Source organism: Capsicum annuum, chromosome 3, assembly GCF_002878395.1.
Source record: "Capsicum annuum cultivar UCD-10X-F1 chromosome 3, UCD10Xv1.1, whole genome shotgun sequence".
In the NCBI taxonomy this organism is placed as follows: Eukaryota; Viridiplantae; Streptophyta; class Magnoliopsida; order Solanales; family Solanaceae; genus Capsicum; species Capsicum annuum.
This window is the reverse complement of record NC_061113.1, coordinates 124319750-124327326: the sequence shown is the minus strand read 5'-3', so window position 1 is coordinate 124327326 and position 7577 is coordinate 124319750. Positions and strand designations below refer to the sequence as shown.

General features: G+C 34.3%; 1 non-coding gene across 1 annotated transcript; it reads right to left on the bottom strand.

Moving 5' to 3' along the window:
- Positions 1–7119: 7119 nt before the first annotated feature.
- LOC124897457 lies at positions 7120–7223 on the bottom strand. Its single transcript, XR_007054175.1, has one exon. It is a non-coding gene; the product is annotated as a small nucleolar RNA R71 (small nucleolar RNA).
- Positions 7224–7577: the final 354 nt, after the last annotated feature.

The following is a 7577-nucleotide window of genomic DNA, read 5'->3' as shown; positions in this document are numbered from 1 at the left end:
TTTAGTCTAAAAGACTTATTTTAAGGGGTTGTGAGTCTTATCTCGCCATTAATTATATCGTTAGTCTGGTGAGTCCATATCCTAACTCTATTCCTATAGTTTATGAGTTTCCTGATGTTATACCTATCAATCTACCTAGTATTCCTCCTAAGCATGATATAGAGTTTATTATTGATCTTTAGTCGGGCACAGAACTAATTCTATGGCACCTGACCTTATAGATCCTGCCGAGTTAAGGATATAAATTCTTAGAATTAGGATAGTCTTAGTAAGGGTTTTATTAGACCAAGTATGTCTTTTTGAGGAGATCTTATATTGCTTGTAAAGAAGAACTATGGTTTCATCCATATGTGTATTAACTATAAGCAGCTTAATAAAGTGATGATGATGAATCGGTATCCTATGTCTTGCATTAATGATATGTTTGACTAGTTTCTAGTAGCAATGGTGTTCTCAATATTTATATAAGGTACAATTACCATTATTTGAGGATTCAGGCTGAGGTTAACCCAATACGGTCATTATGAGTTCTTATTGATGACTTTTGGGTTGACTAATGCCCTAACTACATTTATGGATTTGATGAACCATGTGTTCAAACCTTATTTAGATTCTTTTATGATAGTGTTCATTGATGACATCTTTGTATATTCCCAGAGTAGAGAGAAGCATATGTAATATTTTAAGATTGTACTCCAAACTTTAAAAGATCATATGTTTTTGCCAAATTCTTTAAGTTTGAGTTTTTTCTTATGTCAGTGACATTTCTTATACATGTGGTGTCTAAGGATACAATTATGATAGACCTAACAATGATCGAGGCTATTCATGATTGGGCCAGGCCTACAAATTTGTTTGAGCTTCGTTACTTCATTGGTTTGACTAGTTACTATAGATAGTGCATTGAGAGTTTTGCTACCATTGCACCGCTAATGACCAAATTGACTTAGAAGGAGGTTCCTTTCAGATTGTCTGGGGAGTGTGAGTGGACCTTATAAATGCTCAACAAATTTTTCACTTCAGCTCTTATTGAGGTAAGGGTGTCAGCATGTATTATGATGCCTCTAGCGTTGGTTTGGGTTGTACATTTAAGCATCAATGTTTAGATATTTTTTATGCGTCAAGGCAGTTAAAGGTGCATGAGATTAACTACCATAGTCACAGTTTGAAGTTAGCACTGGTAGTTTTCACGCTTATGATTTGGAGGAATTATTTTTATAGCATGCATTGTGAGATCTTAACAAATCATCATAGTATTTAACATTTTATGACCTAGAGAGAGCTTAATTCTAAACATCGTAAAAGAATGGAGTTCCTTAAGGATTATGACATCTTTTTCTTGTAGTATCCAGGCTGGGAAAAAGTGGTAGCGGATACATTGAGCTGAAGGTAGTGATTATGGGTAGAGCTTGGCTTGTATTTTAGTTTCTTTTAGGTCATTATCTCTGGATCAGTCCTTAGCCAAGTTGATGGTGTGACTTAACGTTTCATACCTTAAGAGGATTCTTACTAATGTTGAGGTAGGGTCTTTGATAATGAGTAGATTCGAGGTTGTTAGCTTAAGGATAAGAGACTTTGCATCAACCATTACTAGGTATTAGGATATGGGTCCAAGAAAGTTGTCATTGATTTTAAGGATATTTTAAGATTCGATAGGTGTATTTATATCTCGAGGGTTGATGACTTGATTTATTTGATTCTGTGTAAGGATCACAACTGCAGATATTTTATTCACCCAAGTATAACAAAGATATATAGATATTTAAGGCAACATTATTGATGGAGTGGTATAAAGAGAGATATGGTAGACTTTGTAGCTCATTTCCTATGTTATTAGTAGGTGAAAGCTGAGCCAAGGGCCTTATGGTCTGATTAAAAGGTTTCCTATTATCGAGTTTAAATTGGAGTAGATTACTATGTACTTTGTTAGCGATTTACCTTGTATCCAATGATATTTTTTTCATATGGATCGGTTGACCAATTCAACTTATTTTATTCCTATTTAAATGTTCTTCAGTGCTAAGAGATTGGCACTTATCTATGTTATTGAGATAGTTTGTATGCATAGTGTTCCTATATATATTATGTAAGGATGGGGTTCAATGTTCACTTCTAGCTTTTGAAGAAATCTTAAGGAGAATTTGCGTACTTAGGTGGATCTTAGTACAATTTTCTATCCTTAGACCGATGGGAAGTATGAGCAAACTATTTAGTTTTTCAAAGATATGCTCTAAGCTTATGTTATGGATTTTGGAGGTCAGTGGGAGCAACACTTAGCTTTGGCAAAGTTTTCATATAATAATAGCTACCATTAGAGTATTTTGATGGTGCTTTTTTATGTTTTATATTATAGGCAATATCATTCTCCGATTGGATGGTTTGAGATATTTGAGATTAGACCCTGTGGTACTGACTTGCTACAGACGTCATTGGGTAAAGTCAGGGTGATTTAGGATATGTTTTTGGAAACTCATAGTTGTCAAAAGGCTAATAAAGATCATAGACTTTATGCCTTGAGATTTGGAGTTAGTGATTGAGTATTCCTCTACGTATCACTCATGAAGTGTGTGATGATATTCAAGAAGAAATGCAAGCTTATCCCAAGGTATATTGGACCATTTGAGATTCTTTACATAGTTGTTGAGGTGGCTTATGAGTTATCCTTACCCCCAGATTTTGATGTTGTTTATTTGGTTTCTATGTTGTAGTGATACATTCATGACCCATCTTATGTGCTTAGATAGGAATCAGCTTAGCTGGATGAGCGGCTGACCTTCATGAAGGAGCTGGTGTTTATGTTAGCCAGTGATGTTACATGGTTGCACACTAGAGAGATTCCACTTGTTAAGGTTTAGTGGAGGAACTGCCAATATAGAAGGCTACTTGGGTAAACGGGAGAAAGATGCAAACTGTATCCTTACCTGTTTAATGTTTAGGTACATCCTAATACTTTACTTCATGGATGAAAATTCTTTTAATAGTAGATATTGTAATGACCTCAAGGTCATTTTCTTTATTTCCACTCAGTCTCGCCATTTAAAGATTTTTTATAGCTACCCCAAGTTGTTTATGAATTACTAGAACTTGCAGATTTATTATCAGTTATTCATTTGGTTTTGAGAGCCAAATCCCTATTTTGAAGACTTTACTGGTTCAAATTGTCTTCTGAGTGAAAACTCTAGTCGAATAACCTCGTATGCAAATTCTAACAATTCCAACAACTCTAAAATGTCAATTTTAGACTAGCTGGACCCTTGGTTATGGTCCTGAGGCTTACGAACTCATTTTACATTATTAGCCAGAAGTTAAGAAAAGTTGCAAGTGGATATGGGACCCACTTTACATTGAAACAACCTCGGATGGAATTTTGACTATGCCATTAAGTTTGGAGCATTGAATTTGACAGGATAGAATAGCTTATTTGTGTACAAGGGATTTCATATAAATCCCAAGGGGATGGTGAATGTCTGAATTAATCATTGAACTTCAGTTCTTACACCACTTAAGTGGTCAGGTTGTCCCAATGAAGCACTACTTCAGTGGGACCCTTAGCACTTAATTTATGGTTGCTTAAGAGGTAAAGGGATAGGTTAAACCATACCCATGCAAATGCGAAGTGTCACTTAACCGGTGACCACTTAGGCAGCCCACTGTTTGATTAAGTAGTACCCGAATACCTGGTACGGTTATTAAAAACCCCACTTATTCTGATTTTTGTATTATTCATCAATTCCCAATATTATTGAACCTTAAAGAGTGGGAAAAGAGAATCATTTTTGGGTTATTTTGAAGCCTTGGTGAAATTAATTTACCCATTTCTTCTTTAAATTTATGTAAGCTTTAATCAATTTCTCGATTGAACTCTCCATCATTTTCTAAGATCCCTAAAAAGCACTATAAGATCTCAAAATTCACCTATTTCTTAGGGTTAATGTTCCTTGAGCATAGAGTAATGTAAAGTTTGTTTTGAAAGTGTGATTTCGTAAATGGGATTTACCTGTAATTTTGAACTTGAAGCACAATACTACAATAAGGGCATCATTGTTCTAATTTTTATGAGTATGTTGTGATTTTTATAGCATGGTATCTTGTAGAAACCTATCAAAATGGGAAATCAGTAGTTTAGTCGATTCTTTGGGCTTTTTTCGGCGTACAGAAAGGCTATGTTTACCATCTTCATAGATTGAGAAAATTCATAGTATAATTTTAATACTATGCTAGATATAGGAAGGGATTTAAGTATTGGAAGCATGATTGGTATGATTAGTCTTATATGGACTGCATATGTTATCTCGAAATAGTAATTTAGGTGAAATTGACCTAGTTTCCCACACATTAGGTTAATATTAACTTAGTTGCTCATATTTTAGGAATTATTGCAATCTTAGAGCTAATTATGGCTTATTTAACATATAGAAATAAATTAAATACCTTAGCCTAGTTTGGGGTAGAATTTGCTTAATAGTAGATTTCGGGATTAAAATTGGGCCCTTCTAGCCCACCTTAGGTCAAGACTTGTGCTAGCCATTGTAGACTTACTTACGCATGTTACACCCTTAGTAATGCAATTTTTTTGACTTTAAGTAGAGTTAATACTTAAGGATTTTTCTAGTCTGGTATTTGGGATTTGGTGTAAATTCCACAAATAAATTGATGGTTTATTATTTTATTGTTGTGACTTATGGATATGGTTGATTGGTATAATTTATTAATGTGTCTTATGAATATCTTTTTATTAGAATTTTTTATTGATGTGGTTTATATATATCATTTATTGGTATGGGTTATTGATATGGCCTATTTATATGAGTTTTGTTTCAATTATGGCAATTAATGATGATTTTATAATATGAGTTCTAATTCAAGTGCGTTGATTTATGATAATATTGATACTATGACTCTTATTTGATGTTCAACAAATGATGTTATGATGTTGATACTATTGAGGATGTTATGTTGATGATAATATGAGTTCCGATTCAAGTGCAACATTGAGAGGGAATTATATGATAGGGTATGGATGGTTTGATGGTTATAGCTTATAATGGGTAAGGTTATAGACAACTGGTCATTTAATTTTCTTTAGATTATACCCTCTAGGCATATAGGGACCCACATTGGGTTATTTACTTTTCTACACTTATTATCTTATGTGGTCCAATTTAGTAGTTATAATTGTGTGATCTTTACGCTACTTTTTCAAATTTATTTATTTATCTATGCATAGTAGTGTTGGAGATTATTTATAGGTTTACTCTTTTACCTTGCCTTATCTTATTTTATCTTGTATCTTATCATATTTATATCATGATTTAGCTTAGTCGATCGATGAAACCTACTGAGTACTTGTGGATTTGATACTCACACTACACATCTATACTTTTTAGTACAGATCTAAGTACTAGTAGATGCTGCTGATGTGACGATCATGCGAAGTTGATTTCGAAGATTGGGTGAGCTCTCAGAGTTGAAAGTGCCCTTTTTTCCTTTTATTATCTATGTATAGTCTTTCATTTTTTAGAGAGATTATATTTGACTAATCCTATACTTTTGCTCTATCTATATTAGCTCTTATACCGAAAGTAATAGGTCATGGGATGATTGTTGATAAGTTATCTCTCTATTAGTCTATTATGATTGTCTTATTGATGCTATAAGTCTTTAATTGTTGTTTTCTTACTTTTAGGCCATTTCAAAGTTAGCCCATTTCTTATTGCTCCAGGCTATGGTTTGGGTTACCTAATAGTGGGATGAAGTAGGTGCCATCGTGACTCATAAATTGGGTCGTGACATACTCCCAGAGGGAACTTGACATGGGAATGCGCCTAGCACACATAGTACAGCTTACTCCTTCCATAGTATATCTCATCGAAGTAGTAAGCTAAGGTTTAATAAAATTACAGCTACAAGACTTTAGCTACATGCTTTTAACATTAATTATAACATAAGAATTATCATGCATTAGTCATTTGGGCACGCAGTTAAGTAGTTGGACATGTTAAAATATTTATAGTCTTGAATATGCAATTTATTTTTTCGTGTAGAAGGTTGTTAAGAATGTCTGATGATTATAAATATAGGTTGAGATGTGTAGTTGATCATCACTTAGGGTGGAGTGTACTGAAAGTTTTAATGAAATATTAAAAATAGAAATCCAAAAGTTAGGTCATCCAACTAGTGTTAAAATAATTAAGTGTTCGAGAACTTGGTTAGTCTTAATGCCTTGGTGGTCATGAATAATGCTTCCCAAAGTTTAGAAGAGGAGATAGTGAATAACAAATATTATTAGAAGATGATATAGGAAGTAAGAACGTGTTGAGGTTAACTAAACTGCATTGTTGGTATTGTTTGTTATGTTGTCATAATTAATGTTACATGATGTCATAATTTTTCATGTTATCATAATTAATGTTGCATGATGTACCTACCCAATGTCCATGCATTGGGTATTGATAGGGTATGGATGGTTTGATGGTTATAATTAATGTTGCATGATGTCCCTACTCAAAGTGACTGCATTGTTGGTATTTTTTGTCATGTTGTCATAATAATGTGAATTTGGTTATTGATAGTCTCACTGGTATGCTTATTACGTCATAATTGTGATAGTTATGTGAGAACTAAGGTCACCGAATATATGAAATAGATGGTGGATATAATGATATACTGAATTGAGCCACGATGCATTGTAGGGTGACATATGTAATTATCTTTTGCATGAGTTATGATTAATTGAATTCTTGAGATACCCCTCTTGATGATGAAGGCCAATTAAATGAGGCGGACAAACAAGTGCAATTCATGTTCCGCCAAAAAATGGGAATAAAGTGTTTCATGTGACTAGAGTTATGCTTCACATGTTGCAAATGAAAGGGTTGTATGGGGGTCAAGCATATAAGGATCCAAATGTCCATTTGAAGAACTTTGTGGATGGTTGTGCGCCATTTAACATAGCACATATTACACAAGAATCCATCCAGCTTCGACTTTTCCCATTTTTACTAACTGGTGAGGAGGTTTTATGGCTTTGTTCACTTCTACCCAGCCAAATTACATCATGGGATGAGCTTACTATGTAATTTCTTGATAGATACTTCCCACCATAAAAAAAATCTTCAAAATCGGGATAAGATTGTGAACTTCCAACAAATAAATGGAAAGCCGTTATTTGAAGCTTGGGAGAGGTTTAATGGAAAGTTAGCCCAATGACCAAATCATCAATTCCTGAAAAAGATGCTCGTCGAGATTTTTTTATAGGGATCTTGATCCATTAAACAAAATGGTTCTGGATGACGCAGTGGGCGGTTGTATAGTGAGATTACAACATCTCGCGGCCTTCCGTTTGATAGGAGAAGTATCAAAACAAAATTGGGGTTGGCATACCTGAGACACCGAAGCTTCTTGGGTGGACAGTAATGATGAGTCCCCAGCTGTGTGGTCAGATCTTAAGGAAAATGGTGGTGATGCAGAGTCCAACAGTGATAACATCCCTTTATGTGGTTTTAGGGAGCACCCTTGTCTCTTTTACCCTTGTCTATTTAGATAGTAGGGACACTGCTATCATTTTAGTTGGGGGT